This window comes from Dreissena polymorpha, chromosome 1 (assembly GCF_020536995.1).
Source record: "Dreissena polymorpha isolate Duluth1 chromosome 1, UMN_Dpol_1.0, whole genome shotgun sequence".
Classification (NCBI taxonomy): domain Eukaryota; kingdom Metazoa; phylum Mollusca; class Bivalvia; order Myida; family Dreissenidae; genus Dreissena; species Dreissena polymorpha.
This window is the reverse complement of record NC_068355.1, coordinates 22,648,264-22,666,573: the sequence shown is the minus strand read 5'-3', so window position 1 is coordinate 22,666,573 and position 18,310 is coordinate 22,648,264. Positions and strand designations below refer to the sequence as shown.

At 36.8% G+C, this 18,310-nt stretch overlaps 1 protein-coding gene across 2 annotated transcripts in view; it reads left to right on the top strand.

Moving 5' to 3' along the window:
• The window catches only part of LOC127874187 (uncharacterized), a 365,429-nt gene extending 354,441 nt beyond the window's left edge, over nucleotides 1-10,988 (top strand). Inside the window, exons 13-17 of one of the 2 annotated variants that reach the window (XM_052418385.1) lie at nucleotides 6,899-7,192; nucleotides 7,237-7,324; nucleotides 7,420-7,463; nucleotides 7,508-7,683; nucleotides 7,772-10,988. The gene's annotated coding sequence lies outside the window, so the exon portion shown is untranslated. Of the gene's footprint in view, nucleotides 1-4,599; nucleotides 4,687-6,898; nucleotides 7,193-7,236; nucleotides 7,325-7,375; nucleotides 7,684-7,771 lie in introns of those variants that run through there. The other variant, XR_008046690.1, reaches the window with a different exon arrangement.
• The last annotated feature ends 7,322 nt before the right edge of the window (nucleotides 10,989-18,310 follow it).

Sequence of the window (18,310 nt, the reverse complement as noted above, 5' to 3'; positions counted from 1 at the left end):
AATTTTTGACTGGAGCATAACTCTAAATATACTGAACGGATTTAATTGAAACTTGAAAGATAAACAGATGGTAGGTAGGGAAAGTGCAGTGACTAAGAACCAGAACTATATCTACCTTATATTTTGAATTATCTTCCTTTATTTAATTTCAAAGTAAATTTTTGTCCGGATCATAACTCTTAATTTACTGAATGGATTAACGTGAAACTTGAAATATAAACAGATAGCAAGTAGCAGAAGTGCAGTGACTAAGAACAATAACTCTATCTACCTTAGTTATGGAATAATCCCCCTGTATTTAATTTCAAAGTAAATTTTTGTCCGGAGCATAACTCTGAATCTACTGAAGGGATTAACTTGAAACTTAAAAAAGTAAACAGATGGCAAGTAGGAGAAGTGCACTTACTAAGAACCATAACTCTATCTACCTTAGTTTTTGAATTACCTCACTTTATTTTATTTAAAAGTAAATTTTGGTCTGGAACATAACTCTAAATCTACTGAAGGGATTAACTTGAAACTAGAAATATAAACAGATGGCAAGTAGAAGAAGTGCAGTGAACATGAACCATAACTCTTTCGGCGGTAGTTTTTGAATTATCTCCCTTTATTTTTAAATATTTTTTTTTTTTATTTTTTTTTTATATTATATTTTATTTATTAATATTTTTTAATTATATTTAATTAAATTTTATAGTACATATTTTAGCTTTTCAATTTTTAATATCTCCATTTATCTTATTTTACAATAATATTTTAATTTGAACAACGAAGAATTCACTGTAAAATAAATAGATGAGTTTAAGGAAAAATACAGTGACAAAGAACAGTAACTGTTTATAGTCCTCTTCTTTAATTACCTCACTTTCTTTTTAGCTCACCTGAGCGATAGCTCGAGGTGAGCTATTGTGATCACTCAGCGTCCGGCGTCCGGCCGTCCGTCCGTCTGTCTGTAAACAATTTGTAAACATCTTCTTCTACTAAAACATTGAGCCAATTTCAACTAAATTTCATGTGGGGCATCCCTAGGTCATGGGACAAAAGAATTGTTAAAAAAAAATTGATCACATAACCAAGATGGCCGCCATGACCATATATGGTAAAAACCTTAAAAAATCTTCTTGTCAGAAACCGCTCATCAGATTTTCAAAAAATTTCACAGGGATGACCTTTGAAGGCTCCCCTGAAAAAGTTGTTCAAAGAAATTTGATTCGTCAAAAAACATGGCTGCAGGAGCTCGTTGAACTTTGCATGTTTATTCGTTTTTGCCTATTTTGTGAAAACTTTCGAAAATCTTCCACATTTTTTGTCCGATCCTTTCCAAATTTGCACAGTGTCTTTATATCAATGAGGACACGAACCCTACTACTACTACTACTACTACTTCTACTACTACTACTACTACTTCCACTACTACTACCACTACTACTATTACTACTACTACTACTACTACTACTACTACTACTACTACTACTACTACTACTACTACTTCTACTTCTACTACTACTACTAGTACTACTACTACTAGTACTACTACTACCACCACCACCACCACCACCACCACCTCCACCACCACCACTACGTCTACTATTACTACTTTTACTATTACTGCCACTACTACTACTACTTTCACCACTACTACTACTACTACTTCTACTACTACCACTACTACTACTACTACTACTACTACTACTACTACTACTACTACTACTACTACTACAACTACTTCTACTACTACCACTACTACTACCACTACTTCTACTACTACTACTACTACTACTACTACTACTACTACTACTACTACTACTACTAATACTACAACTTCTATTACTAACACTACTACAACTACTAATACTACTACTACTACCACTACTACTACTACTACTACTACTACTACACAACCACCACCACCACCACCACCATTCACAGTGACAAAAAACGTATTCACACAATGGCTGCTACTACAACTTATAGCCCATATAGGGGGGCATGCATGTTTTACAAACAGCCCTTGTTTCTATGGGATTTTAACCACAACTGTCCATGTTTATCTCGGACACATATTTTTAGGTCACCTGTCATGAAGTGACACGGTGAGCTTATGTAATCGTGTGATGTCCCGCGTCCGTTGTGCGTGCCTGCGTTTGTCCGTGCGTCCGTCCGTCAACAATTTGTTTGTGTAGACAGTAGAGGTCACAGTTTGCATCCAATCTTGATGAAATTTGGTCAAAATGTTTATCTTGATGAAATCCGGTTTGGGATTGTATTTGGGTCATCTGGGGTCAAAAACAAGGTCACTAGGTCAAATAATAGAACAACCTTCTGTAGACAATAGAGGTCACAGTTTTCATCCAATCTTTATGAAATTTGGTCAGAATGTTTTTCTTGATGAAATCTGGGTTGGGATTTTATTTGGGTCATCTGGGGTCAAAAACTAGGTCACTAGGTCAAATAATAGAAAAACCTTGTGTAGACATTAGAGATCACAGTTTTCATCCAACCTTTATGAAAGTTGGTCAGAATTATTGATGAAATCTGGGTGGGATTGTATTTGGGTCATCTGGGGTAAAAATCTAGGTCAAATAAATAGAAAAACTTTGTGTTGACAATAGAGGTCACAGTTTTCATCCAATATTTATGAACTGTGGTCAGAATGTTTATCTTGATGAAATCTGGATTGGGATTGTATTTGGGTCATCTAGAGTCAGGAACTAGGTCACTAGGTCAAATCATAGAAAACATTGTGTAGACAATAGAGGTCATAGTTTTCATCTGATCTTAATGAGTCAGGTGAGCGATTCAGGGCCATCATGGCCCTCTTGTATTTCCTTATATTGTATTCTCTACAGCATATCTCAAACACTATATAACTAATTGATCCTTGAAATATAAATGGATGGCACAGGTGCCATGTTTTACAAATATTATTCTACTCTCTAAAACAAATGTTGTCATACACGCAAACACATGTCGGCAGGGATTTGGCACTATTGTGACAAGCTCTTGTTTTTCTAAAAAATGCAAATGTGTGTCGAATATCAATAGGACATTGTGTTGGTCATAAATCAATTTAAAATATTAAATTAATATACAACAGTGCACTCATTCTGACATGTTTTTTTCCACCACACTTTTTGTCGGTTTGAAAGGGTGCAATTAAAAAAAGTGTGTATCCGACTTTGCATCAGACCCCTATTAGAAATAGAGCCCTGCCTATAAAGAGACTAATCCAGTACCGACATGTGCACATGTCTTTTGCAATAAACAAGCTGTCATACTTGCACTTGTCTTTGGCGTATTCTCACGTCACTATATCAATGTATTCAAGGTTAATTTTTACTTTAAAAAATAACAGTGCGTAAATGTAAACCCTGTAAATTCAAGTTAATCAAAATAAAACACAAGTAAATTACTTTTAAACTGTTCTCACATTAGTTTTTGTTATTGTACTGAAACATAAAAAAGTGTTGCATTTGGTAAATCTTCATATATGTATAACACTTTTTCTAGAACAAGTATATTTAAACCATTTCTTGTTAACCCGCCACGTGTATTTTATGCCCCACTTCAAAGAAGTGGGGGTATATTGTTTTGCGGGATGTTTGCCGGTCTGTTGTTCGTGTGCTGGTAGACCAGTTGATTTCCTATAACTAACTTGTCAACAAATTGATTTATTGGCTTGATATTTCACATGTGCATTGGTCTTGGACAGTAGATGACCTCTATAGAAATTGGGGTCACTTGTTCAAAGGTCAAGGTCACTGTCACAATAATTGTGAAAATCATCTGATCAATAACTCGTCAGCAAATTGACCAATAGGCTTGATACTTCACATATGCATTTGCCTTGGACAGTAAATGACCCCTGAAAATGTGGTCGCTAGGTCAAAGATCAATGTCACAATACGTGTGAAAATCCTTTCCGATCTATCAATGGTCAACAAATTGACCTATTGGCTCGATACTTGACATGTACATTGACCATGGACGGTAGATGTGCCCTATTGAAATTGGGGTCACTAGGTTAAAGGTCAAAGTCACTGTCACAATAAGTGTGAGAATCGTTTCCAATGAATAAAAAATTTACCAATTGATTTTAGACCTCACATGTACATCAGTCTTAGACAGCAGAAATTGCTATTCTATTGAAATTTGGGTCACTAGTTCAAAGGTCAAGGTCACTGTGACATTAAGTGTTAAATTGGTATCAATTCGATATGTCATCAAGGAATTGAGTGATGTGTGTCAAGGCTCTGTTTTGGGAGGCATCTGTCTCAGACCGCGGAGCTCTTGTTTTTATTTAAACATTCTTTAAATAAAGTTTTGTGATAAACCAAAATGAACTAATGTTCTCTCTCTCTATTGATTTTAGCCTCAATGCATTGAATGCATTCACAGTTTCAACATGCTTTACAACTTCTAGAACATCGCTTTAGTTAAATCTTTTGACATTACCTTGTTGATATGATAGGTCGAGGCACTGACAAACGTTTTGTTGGGTTGAAATCAGTTGGGGTTGTCCTTGAAAACGCTAGTATTGCCTTGAATTTGTTTTGTTTGATACATGATTTACTTTTATTCCAGAAAACCTGGGTAGCAGAGCATTTGCAGTCATCGTCTCCAGATTCTGAGATCCCCATGCTCCACAACCCTCAGTCTATGAACATCATGCAGAGCGAACCTTGGGTTAGTTTTCCTTTTTCATGGCCTCACTTTCAGAGATTGGTGGGTGCATGTAGATTTACCCGTGTGTGTCAATACATTGTTCAATCCAGCTGTGGGTTTTTTTGGTCGTGTGTAATCTTAAAAAGTATTGCTCCTAATGTGATAAAATCAGACATATTTACAATCATGTGAACTTGCCTTCTTGTTTATTATACCCCCACAAACGAAGTTTAGGGGGTATATGGGATGAGCTAGTCTGTCGGTCGGTCTGTTGGTCGGTCTGTATTAAGTGTCCGCTTTCTAATTCAAGTTGTTTTCATCCGATCTTCACCAAACTTGGTCAGATGATGTCTAGGTCAAGTTCGAATGTGGGTCATGCCGGGTCAAAACTAGGTCACGGGGTCACTAAGTGCGTTTTGAAAATTGAGCATGGTGTCTAGTACTTTTTAAAAATTAAGCATGGTGTCCGCTCTCTTATTCAAGTAGTTTTCTTTTTTTATTCCATTTTTAGCTCGACTATTATATATGAAAAATATATTGTGGAGCTATCCTACTCACCCCGATGTCGGCATTTCCATTAGCGTGCAAATGTTAACGTTTTCGTACTACCCCAATTTTTCCTTGACATATTGCTTTCATATTTTGCATACTTGTTTACCAACATGACCCCAACCTATAAACAAGAGCAGACAACTGTATCAAGCATTTTGACAGAAATATTGCCCCTTATATACTTAGAATGTATTATTGATAAAGCTATGTTAAAGTTTGCGTACTACCCCAAGTGCTTTATATACCATTTTGCAAGCTTTTGTATTTTCTGTTATTTCGTAAATTTTCGTATTTCCTAAAAATCTGAAAAATTACCATTATTTGTAACACGTGATGTTGCATCTTTATAAAATAGCATTACCCACTGTAAGGTGTGCTCACTAAATCTGAAATGGCGAGGCATTTAAACATAAGCCCATGATCCATACTGTCAAAGGCTTTATTATATCGGAAAAAATAGGAGACCGTTTTCGTTACTTTCATCCATTAGTTCAATAATTGCTTGCAAAAGTCTTACATTTTCGCCATTATATCTTCCTTTGATAAATCCTGTTTGATTTACACTGGTTATATTATTTAAAAGAGGTTTTATACGATTGGCAATGGATTTTGTAGCTATTTTGTAATCAACGTTAAAAAGCGAGATGGGCCTCCAGTTATCGATCAAAAGGGTGTCCTTTGCGGTCTTAGGTAGTAAAGTAATTATGCTTTGTTTTTGCAATTCTGTTAGATTATTGGTGTCTAAAGAATAGTTAAGAGAATTAACGACATATTGCTTAATATAATTCCAAAATATTTTGTAAAATTCTGCAGATATGCCATCTGATCCTGGACTTTTATTGTTTTTCATGTCTAGCAGTGCTTTAGCGCATTCATACTCTGATAGGTATCTTTGTTCATTTTGCGTTTGTTCTGGGTTTATTTTATTGCAGATATTGGTATGGAAACGTTCATGATGTTTATATCTATATTGTTGTCTTTTTTATAAAGATTCTCATAAAATTTGGCAGTGTTTTAATATTTCGTTTTGATCACGTATTACAGCATTATTATTAGTTTTTAGTTGTTCAAGTAGTTTTCATCAGAGCTTCACCAAACTTTGTCAGAAGTTGTAGCTATATGATGTTTAGTTCAAGTTCGAACATGGGCCTTGCCGGGTCAAAAACTAGGTCACGGGGTCACTTAGTGCGTTTTAAACATTGATCATGGTGTGCGCTTTTCTGTGAAGACAACATGCAAAATAACCTGTGTCAATGTGGCATGTGGGGGTATTTGTCACGTCCGTGACAAAGCTCTAGTATTGGTTCATTTATTTTATAGTAGTGAAGTTTTCAGTCAAAAGTAAAATGTGGTTGCATCGGTTGCCTTTTGCCTACCTCACACATACATCTCAGTTAAACTCTTCTCCAGCACGTTTTATTTGCTATTGGCTAGTTGGCCCTGTCTTATTGTTATAAATGATAAGGTGATATTTTTCCAATGGAAGAAATGTATGTTTCTCGAATATCAACCCATATTTCCTGATTGATGGTAAGATTTATAGTTAGTTGGTAATAAAGTGGTTATGATTAACTTTTCATGTAACTCAATGTATAAAAGTGCTATTTTTGTTCTTGTTTATCATCCGTAACACATACAATGAACAACTGACATTAACTGTTATGAATCTTTCTTTTTTCAGACGTACCTTGACGAAATCAAACCAGCAAATCAGAAGGACAGCCTGCTGCTACCGTTGTTATCATATTAACCCCATACCGAAAAAGCTCAGAGATATAAAGGCTGTTTAAGATGTGCTTGTCTCTACATACCCCGTGTCTGGTGTGAACATGTACAATTGAAGGTCTCTACATACCCCATGTCTGGTGTGAACATGTACAATTGAAGGTCTCTACATACTCCATGTCTGGTGTGAACATGTACAATTGAATGTCTCTACATACTCCATGTCTGCTGTGAACATGTACAATTGAATGTCTCTACATACTCCATGTCTGCTGTGAACATGTACAATTGAAGGTCTCTACATACTCCATGTCTGGTGTGAACATGTACAATTGAAGATCTCTACATACTCCATGTCTGGTGTGAACATGTACAATTGAAGGTCTCTACATACCTCATGTCTGGTGTGAACATATACCGGGTACAATTGAAGGTCTCTACATACTCCATGTCTGGTGTGAACATGTACAATTGAAGGTCTCTGCATACTCCATGTCTGGTGTGAACATGTACAATTGAAGGTCTCTACATACCCCATGTCTGGTGTGAACATGTACAATTGAAGGTCTCTACATACTCCATGTCTGGTGTGAACATGTACAATTGAGGGTCTCTACATACCCCATGTCTGGTGTGAACATGTACAATTGAAGGTCTCTACATACTCCATGTCTGGTGTGAACATGTACAATTGAAGGTCTCTACATACCTCATGTCTGGTGTGAACATGTACAATTGAAGGTCTCTACATACCCCATGTCTGGTGTGAACATGTACAATTGAGGGTCTCTACATACTCCATGTCTGGTGTGAACATGTACAATTGAAGGTCTCTACTTACCTCATGTCTGGTGTGAACATGTACAATTGAAGGTCTCTACATACCCCATGTCTGGTGTGAACATGTACAATTGAAGGTCTCTACATACCCCATGTCTGGTGTGAACATGTACAATTGAATGTCTCATCTTTGGAATTGGGACACGTGGAAAATTAGTGATTTGATTCAGACAGAAATCGCATAGTGACAAATCACAACAAAAAATGGAAAGCAAGAAAGTCTTGTGGCCAGCAATGTTTTTATGTGACCACTAAGTTGTGTTCAAAGAAAAACAATAGTTCATGTTTTATTGGAACTATGATGCTGTCAGTCATTTTATGTTGAAGGCTTTAAATAACTATATTTAAATATAATAAGATTAAGATTACTTGATAAAAGAAATAATGTTATATAGTATTTTAAGCGCAAAATTTACAAGTTTATCCAATTACTGTGTCTGTATTATGACATTTTATTTTGGAAATGTTAAGGAAAATATAATGTTAGTAAATATATGTCTATGAATGTTGATTTTGACATTTGTCAAAGCTGTTTAAATGATGCTGGTAACTTCGACAAAATTTAAAGAAATGTATTATTTTCATGTAATGAGACATGCTTCAGTTTTTTGTGGCTTAACCTGTAATATAGAGGTGGTAGTTACAAGAATTGTTTAGCCAGATGGAGAATGTTTATGCTATGGCTTTGATACTCTTAAGTGTGCCCATTGGTGTCAGGTTTTTATCAAGAATATTGTTTATTGTCTAACAATTTCTTGAAAATATTGATTAATTTTAGACAAAATCATTTAATCTTCCTTAAATTGTCTATTCTGTATTCACGACCAGTTATTTATTAATTTGCATGAATATGATTTATGAATGACTTTTGTGTTGTTTAAAATGCTTTATTTGTTTTGGAACTGAGTATTTAAAAACGAAAATATGAGGTGTAGGAAAAATGGCCAAAGTTATGATAATTATTTTTTTGTTTTTGTAAAGTTTATTATGCTTTATATGTTTGTGTATAGGCATTTAGACGACCAGATTAACTTGACCAATAATTCGTGCTCACTGTATATATCGGTCAGTACATTTGTCACTTGTATATATAGCGATTGTGAAATGATTGTATTTTCAATGTAAATCATGCGTTTATTGTTTCCATTTTGATTTTCGCTGTTAACATTTATTTGTAATAACAATTTTCATCATGTACATCTTTTAGGTGCCAGATAATATAAAAAACATTGCTTGTGGGAATGCTCATTTAAAACTTTCTTAATGATACAGAACAACACATTCTGAAGAGGCAAATATCCTTTAGACAAAAGGAACATCTTGTTACTAGTATATGTAATGCCTTTCACTAAATAAAGTCAAGCAACTATTGAAAGATTGGTTTAACTTTATTTTGCATTATTTTAAGAAAAATTAATATATTCAACTTGGAAATCAGTCAATTGCAAATCAAGCGAGAGTGATGAATATTTTTAAGCAAGATAGAGGGATGTTTTTGCTTGAAAAAAAAGTTGTATCCCTTGTTAGATAATGATTTTGTTCATCTCTCAACATAACAAGTGCATTCATACAGCTATCAAAAATATGACACACTTAATACTCAGCCATCAGTTTGTATTGGGGTTTTGAGGAATACTTACTAAACTAATATACGTCTGTTCAATGAATTAATAGTTATGGTACAATATGATACTCAGTGTTAAAAAACATGTGTAATAAAAATATAATGGCATTTATTTGAAATCATAAAATTTAGTTTTCCATACAATGCTTACAGTTTTGCAATTGCGACGATAAAGGAAATTTTCTGCTCAAAAAATGTCTGTTAAAGACATGTGTATATTGTAGCAATTATATTGTACTTGTATTTATATTATACATGATAATAATTGACTTATGGCTGATGATAGCGGCAGTTTACTATTTGTGTAACAGTTTGACCATATTTCCTTAAACATGTGATTGTTTATAATGAACTGTAATTGAATGCATGAAACATTGTTGTTCTGTTGCTTAACAGCTGAAAATAGCTTGATGTTTGTTAATTGTGTGAAATGTTTCAAATTAATCATATTGATACATAGAAAATAAAATTACATTTTGCGTTAATTTAAATGCATATCAAACAATTGTTACCATACAAGCATATTTGCATTGAACTTAATTGATACTTTGAGATGCAATTTTTACATTAATGTGTAAATATTTTCACCTTTTCCAAATGAACATTTTGCATTTGTAAATATAGGGTTTATATAAACTTTATAGAAACTTATTAAATGCTTTATATAAATTGATTGTGTACCTCATATTGATTAAAAACTCTCTTATTTATTGCACAGTTGTGTGTGCATATGTCTGACTTATGTCTTCATAGTCCTTAAAGTTAAATTACTGTAAATAGTATTTTATAATAATGTTAAAATATTTATCTAAACTATATACAGGTTATCTGTTAAATTAAGTTTCATACATTTGCATTGTCTAGCTAATTAAATTGGAGTGTTTATATTCTTGCCTACATGCAGTGTATGGTTTAGACAAAGCACATTACACAACTCATGTTGTTATATCCATTATTACTAACCAGTGTTAAGTCCGTAGAGGTTAAAGTATACTAAATATTTCGGTTGTGCAATGCTATGCTCTCTAAATAAATCAACACCATTTATTGATTTTCTATGTGGGCACCTAAATTCCTATGACTTTATTTGTGAATATTTATTTGAATGTGCGGTAGGGAAAACATTGTTTGCTTGAATGTTAGAAACTTAAGGTTGACATCTTGAAAGATGGCAGTAAACATTTAACTGCAGAGTAGCTGGGGAAAAGATTGCTGTTAAACAATGTAAGACAGAACTCCACGCAAGATATGTCATGCATGCAATATGCATGAACTATCTTTTTAAAATAATTTGGATCTGAATTATCTTTAAGAAATGGTATGGTTATGAGGGTCTCTATGTGCAAAATGTTGCATTTATTTAGTGTAAAAGTTATTGCTTAAACATTGAATTTGTTATGGAAATAATATAGTTTATGTGACTTAAAGAGATTTACATGTTTATGTTAGTGATGTGTTTTTGCTGATCCAAGTCTGTTCCTGCACACTATTTAAAGTAGATAACTACAAGTTATCTCATTTAAATGGGAAAAGTATTGTACTGTGAAAAAGTGTTGTGAATTCAAATAAAAATACTATGAACCGTTGTATTAGTACTATATTTGCTCCCCTTTTCAAACTAGGGGACACATATTGATTTTGGCCTATCCGTCCATTAGTTCGCCGTCATACTTTGGTCGACATTGGTTTACAGTCAATATCTTATGAAATATTCCATTAAGAACTTTCACATTGTAATTGGCGTTCGCGGAGATTTAATATCGTTTGATTTTGGATTTCTCCGGTAAAGTGTCAATGTCACATGGGTCTCTAATGTGAAAATGGTAACAATGACTGGATTAAGACTTGAGCACACCATCGTCTTTGCATTCAGTATAAACTTGACGTAACGTTAAGGAAATCGCTTTAAGGAAATACACCACTAAGACGTTTGCACACTTTTCTTCATGGTGACAGAGACGTTATTGAGACGTTGTCAATAATAATAATTTTACTAAATCATGCTGGTAAATCCTAAAATTTGAGAACTGCTGTGATGCAATTTGATGCCGACGAAGTCATGTCGCCAGAATAGCTGCATGCTATTGGTCAAAGCAAAATTTGCAAATGCAGACTACTCTCTGTTGATAAGACAGTATTGTTTTCAATATATCAAATAACACACATTTTAGGGAAAGACATTTATAAAAACCTATCGGTAAATGCCATTTGTCTTGTATTGTGAGACAGAACTACCTAAAAGTAGAGTGCCCATGATACATGTAGAAGGAAAATCGTTTTATTATCTAACCACACATGTGACGTATGCAAGTCAAAATAGTCTACGAACATTTGCCAGCTTGCTATAAACAACACAAGGTGAATTCACTTTTCTATCGGAAAGTATTGTGCTTAGATGTTCTATTTATAAGACGCAATGAGATTTGTACACGGGTCATGCAAAAATTGATCTTTTGCAATATGATCCCAACGAAGCTTCAGCCAGGCCTGCGCAATCGCACAGTCTTGTAAGAATATGAATACTGAATAAACTACTCTGGAGTTATTACCAAACCTTGCGTGCCTTTTTTTAAAGCGGAAAGCGTAGCCATTGGTGGGAAAGTGCGCAGGCTTGACTTGAGCTACTCTGGCCGCATATGCCATAAGACCGATTTTCGCATGACGCGGATGATACAGTGTTGTTTGAATATGTGGAAAAAACTGCGTCTCAAAGCCAAACAACTTATTTGGCATAGTATATGTAAGTATAAATAAGAAACATATTTTTCTATGCCAATAAGAATATATCTGGTGGTTACAAGGTAGAAATCGGTATTTTTTGCGCTTTAAAACTTAAAAATAATCGCGTTTGTTGAAATGGACGTATACGTCTAGAAATCCTACTTTCGGTATGTTTTAAAAGCGGAACCGTTTGAAAAATAATAAATTACTTGCTAACTAAGCTATATATTTAATTTTATCTATGCCAATTAAAATATATCTGGCGGTTACAAGGTAGAAATCCATCTTTTTTTCGTTGTAAAACTTTAAAATAATCGCGATTGTCGAAATGGACGTATACGTCTAGAAATCCTACTTTCGGTTTTAAAAGCGGTACCGTTTGAAAAATTATAAATTACTTGCTAACTAGGCTTTAGATTTATATGTATTGATTAACAAGTATTTCATTTATGGGCAGAGGCAAAGTGTGTGGCTTTAATCAACAATCAACAAACCATATGTTTTGATCACGAAGAAATACATAATAAACCATGTGAGGACATATGATGTGTTCTCACGAAGTAAAATAATAAAACAGTACTTAAACTTTTGTTTTAACTTTAAAAACTTAGAACTTCTATTTTCTAATTTTATTTTTAAGTCAGGAATATTATTTTTAATTTCTGGTGTGGTTTTTAATTTCTGGTGTGGTTTTGTGTTGCTGTTTTTTTGTTTCTTTGTTTTTTTAGGGGGGGGGGGGCAGTTGAAAACCCCACCTGTGCGGTATGGTGACAACCAACCAAACGCACATGCTGCCAAAAACGGGAATTGAACTGAGTGTGTGAATCAGAGTTTATTGACAGGTCCTACTGGCCTCTTCACGAGGTCTTTATAGTCCGACCTGCCCCTGTGACCTTTCAGGGGAGAAAGTTTTATTTTGAGCCAAAGTAGGTCAAATTTACCCCGGCTTTTCGGGTATTCGCCAAAGATATCATTTAGATCCAAATAGACCAGTGCACGGTACGGTGGCCAATGAGACATTAATGTGCACTAGTAGATAGACAATCTCAAGACAAATTCATGTCTGATCGCAGCACCGCCAAGGGACTGCAGCACACAGATCCGCCTTTATGGCCCACTTGTCGTCACCGGCCGTCGTCTTCATCCCCGAGACAGTTTCCCGAGTGCGTTGAGCGTATTGAGTACCGCCGTCCCGGGGTCCCTATATAAGGCCACCCCTCGATGTTCTAGTAGCTACTCCGAGCGCAAAAGTATCCCCAAGTCCGCCCCGTATTTCCTCCACACTGGTGATCTTGCTGTCCCACTATCCCCGTCCCTCTACAGACGGGACCTCTGGCAGGTCCGGGTCAGCGAGCTCCTGACGATAAACAGCGGGTGACAAATCCGCTGCATCTTGGAGAAGACAGCAATCCCAGCAGTGTGGAAGACGTCCGGCTCGAGGGTGACGGACTCAGCTGGATTAGCAGTCACCCGCACAAGTGAGTAGATCTTCTGCGGGCCACTCTCGCCTCGGTCGCGACGCGCACGCTCCAGCTGCTGACCGAGTTTGACCGTTCCTACGACAGTGACTGAATTTTAAATCATTTTTTGAGTGTGTCTGCAGTGTTTTGTACTGAATCAATGGCTTGTGTCTTGTGTCTGACGGGTTTGAAAACAAACAATTGCCATTACTTAAAGGAACGTGTGATATAGTAAGGTGTGTCAACTGTTTGTACAGCTGATTTGTATGTATATTGGTGATAGATACGGTTATCGCATTTGTTTTGTTGAATATAGTGAATTTTGCAATTTGCTAAACGTAGCTTTGAAACACACGACAGAAAAATTGACGATTTATGTCCCGAACTACTTTGCACTTGAATTCTCTCTTATGGCAATACTGTTGACAACAGTGATGCCATTTTCGACGTCTCTTGGATGGAATGCCAAGAAATCGAACAGACTGCAGGTCAATGTCGCTTTGTTGTAGTGGGCACTGGTGCAGTTCTCTGTTTTGGAACAGCTTGATGCGCAGAGGAGATTTGACATGACCTTCGCGGAAACGTCGATTGCAGTGCCAATGTGAACATAACCTTGGAAAAACCGAATAGCGTGTGCCTGAAGATGAGAACATGTCAAAACGTGAACGAGCATTTGTAATAGGATTTGTTTCTACATGTATGTATATGTTTTGACTGCGGCATCGTCGCTATCTACTGTCTTCTAGGCTCTGGTCAGTTAATACATGTATCCTCAAATATAAATTCACGTGTTTTGTTCACGTAATGTGCCTGTTCCAACGCCGACTAGTTGCATATAGATTCTGTATTTTTCAATAGGAAACCGAGAAATAATAATTTTATAAATATCTTAAAAATTTACTTATTACGCAACCTACCATTGGCTGCAGAGTACGGAACACCTTCCACCTCAACCTCGCACAGAGTGAGTACATCGTTAGGAGTGCTTCGCGTAATCCTTACCCACTGTCCGTATACCGGTGTAGCTAGCTCAAACGTGTATGAAACGCCGACCTCTCCAAGGTGAAACCCTTCACGAGATTGAACGCCGGCCTCCGATAACCCGACGTAAAGCTCGACGTCTCTAAGTCTATCACCTGAAATACGTGTATAACAACTGAAGACTTAGCGGCCTTTGACTTAGAGAACTCAGTGGTGTTGTGGATATGGTGTCCGCCTAGCGATCGGAAGGTCATGGGTTCGATCCCCACTATGGGAGCGTTCTTTAGATTACCCCTATAAACACCAAGTACTCGTTCAAGTCCCAGATAACGGACTCGAGAGCGTTTATAACTTTGATATCAACTCGTCCAATAAACAGCTGATATTCAAACTATGGATATGCCCGATTGCCCGATACACTGCCCTTTGATGCTTTAACATGAGTATATTATCCATATATGGACAATGTTTGATTCAATGCATTTTATTTAGTATTATTTTGATATTTCATTGACACGCGCATCGATGGACAAGTCCTGAGTATAGGAATTATCACTCTATATGCAGATGCATACTCGTGACAGAAATTATGGTAACCATCCGCTTTTCTTTTATTTTAGACAAGTGACGAATGTCCTACACGACGCATATAAGAACCGCGTTCTGAGAAAACTGGGCTTATTGCATGTTCGTTAAGTGTCGTTCAAGATTAGCCTGTGCAGTCCGCACAGGTTAATAAGGGACGACCATTTCCGCCTAAATTGGATTTTTGCTAAGAAAATACTTCATTTAAACGAAAAATGACATAAAAGCGGAAAGTGTCGTCACTGATTAGCTGTGCGGACTGCAGAGGCTAATCTGGGACGACACTTAACGCACATGTATTATGCCCGGTTTTCTCAGAACGCGACTCATATGGTTAGGGTTCTTGTTAGTTGTCTATTACTAGACATGTCTGAATTCCATACGCCGAAGAGAGTTGTGTAAATATGCATTACCAAACACGGCATTGTTTTACCAAACATATTGACTTACAACACATAAAAAGATTCTGATACGAAACATATTATTTTGACAATCTTTTTATATAAACGATTGAACGGTTTTACATTTTACAATATATTTTCATAATGATTTTCCACACAAAAAATGACAACGCACGACAAACCCATTAATTATGAGTTTCACCAAATTAAAGGTTCACGATTACGTCCTACATTCCTGTTGTAAATCTTGACGCTTCGGATGAGGAATATCTGCTCGGAGATTCACCCATCATGAGACGTTGTGAGACGCTGTGTGGGTGCACGACTGGTCTTCAATCAAACGCGATTTTGTATTTTCGTCAACGGCACGGTCCGCCGTATATGGACGGTTGGTGTCTGTTTGGTAGGCAAGTTTACCAAAGGCAACGTTAACGGCGTCTGTCTAAGAAACAAGGTTGGGTGAATGTAAATGTAGACATTACTACATATATATATATATATATATATATATATATATATATATATATATATATATATATATATATATATATATATATAGTCAACCCGAAAACACACGTCGCTTTGAACATCCATAACTTCATCTATTGTGCATCGATTTCCATGAACTCGGTCTTATTCAACGCAGAAATGAATTTCCTTTCTGGAAATGTACATATCTAATGTACATGTAAATGAACGTAGGTCACGCGAATTGTGTATCCTGTTATTTCTTAAAATTTGACCCAGCATTTGTCAAAATATTGCAATACATGTACATTTCCAGAAAGGGTAGTTATTTCTGCATTGAATAAGTCGTGAATCCTCAAAATTTTGATTTCCTCAGGCAACCGTGTAGGTCAAGTTCACGGGCAGGTTCACACATTAGATAATTGTTATGTTTAATCTGAAATTGCAAACAAACCGTATTATCCATAATCATGAACAGCTCTTGTTGGGATAATTTGACGCTTATCAATGGCCTTAGGACTTTTTAAACACGAAATGTGATCATTGAGCATGTTGATATAACGAGTTAAGATGGCCGGTTTCTATTGCAGAGTGATGTATGCCCGTGCACTCTATAACATTCAATAAGTCTATGGAAAAAACTGTACTTTGGGATTCTGGATAAAATTAAAAAACGGGATTTATTTAAAGAAAAACGTCCAATGGTATCACGTGTCAAGTACTCGAAACGTATTAAGACGGCACTTACTCATGCCAGCGTGGTGGTCCTCTTAAACCCTCGATGAATTAAGAATCTCTACCTAAGTGCTTGAATACTGGAATCGGCGGACTTCGCGGAGGAACCACCAGACGATCAACGGACAAGAAGGTGATTCTCAGCAAGGCGTTGTGGCACGCTACGGGCACGACAAGACACAAAGGAAATCGTGGACGTCCACTACAACCGTCTCTGTCTCAAGCCGTCTCGACCCTGTTCGTCGACGAACTGCGAAAATCTTCCTCACTGAAATCTAAGTCATCGCACAAGTCATTCTGCCATCATCAACCTCGCCCAATCGATCGGAACAACAAGTGCTGTGGCGACGGGCGAACGACGAACCGGCAGATGCGGGCACTCTGGAAGCCGTAGGCGTAATCCTGCACGCAGGCGGTCTAGGTCATTGGTTCCCCCTTAAGTTACAAGGAGCAGCAGTGGAGTCCGGCAGATCCATAGACGACTGAGCAGCCCTCTTCAAGAATGCACTGCTCACTTACAGGTATGAGAGAAGGGCTAGAAAAGGTGTCCAAATAATTGCTCGCTCAAACCTTCCCAAGACTGCTTATCGCGGCTGGAAGGGGGCCCTACACCAGCAGTCGGAACAAAAAGAAAACAAATAGAACGAGAACAGTTCTTCTCACATTAGACGTATTTTTACGTGCGCAAACCTGTGCGCAGGTACCATACAGACATACCACACTAGAAAAGCTCTGATGTGGAACGAACTCGTCAGATACGGAATTGATATCGTAGACTTCCCAGTTAGCTCCCATTTATGGAAGGAAGGAAGCATGGTACTATGCTCAGCTCTTAAGCCTTCACCCAGAAGAAGTGAAAACAAAGTTCTACGCAGACCTACATACCGTCATTACCGAGTCCTTGGACACAATGGAGTGGGCCAATGCAACATGAATGGTCTTCTTTTGCCCCAAACATGCGCGAAACAAGAACCGCTGATCACAAACACGATCTTCCGCCAACCAACCCGTAACTGAACGTCACGGATGCACCCTCGCTCAATACACTGGCTCTTATTTACTATGTTTCCGTGAGATAGAGGGATTTATACTAAAGCCACAGACCCATACATATGAGCCGTGCTCTGTGAAAAGAGGTTTTAATGCATGTGCGTAAAGTGTCGTCCCAGGTTGACCTGTGCAGTCCGCACAGGCTTATCAGGGAAGACACTTTCAGCCTTTATTACAATATTAGTTTGAAGAAAGTATATTCTTAGAAAAGTCCAATTTAGGCGGAAAGTGTCGTCCCTATTAGCCTGTTAGGACTGCACAGGCTAATCTGGGATGGCACTTTACGCCCATGCATCAACCCCCTTTTTCCAGAGCACAGCCGATATGATACATACGAAACGAAAACATACTTAAGAAATGCTTTCACAGGATTAATGGTTAAATCCCGGCAATAAGGTTTTTAAAAAACCACAAAAGTTCTCATTTTGCAACAAATATTTTGTGTCAGTCGTTCCAATTATGTGCTTTAAAAATCTTATGTAAGTTTAAAGTGTTTGCATGTA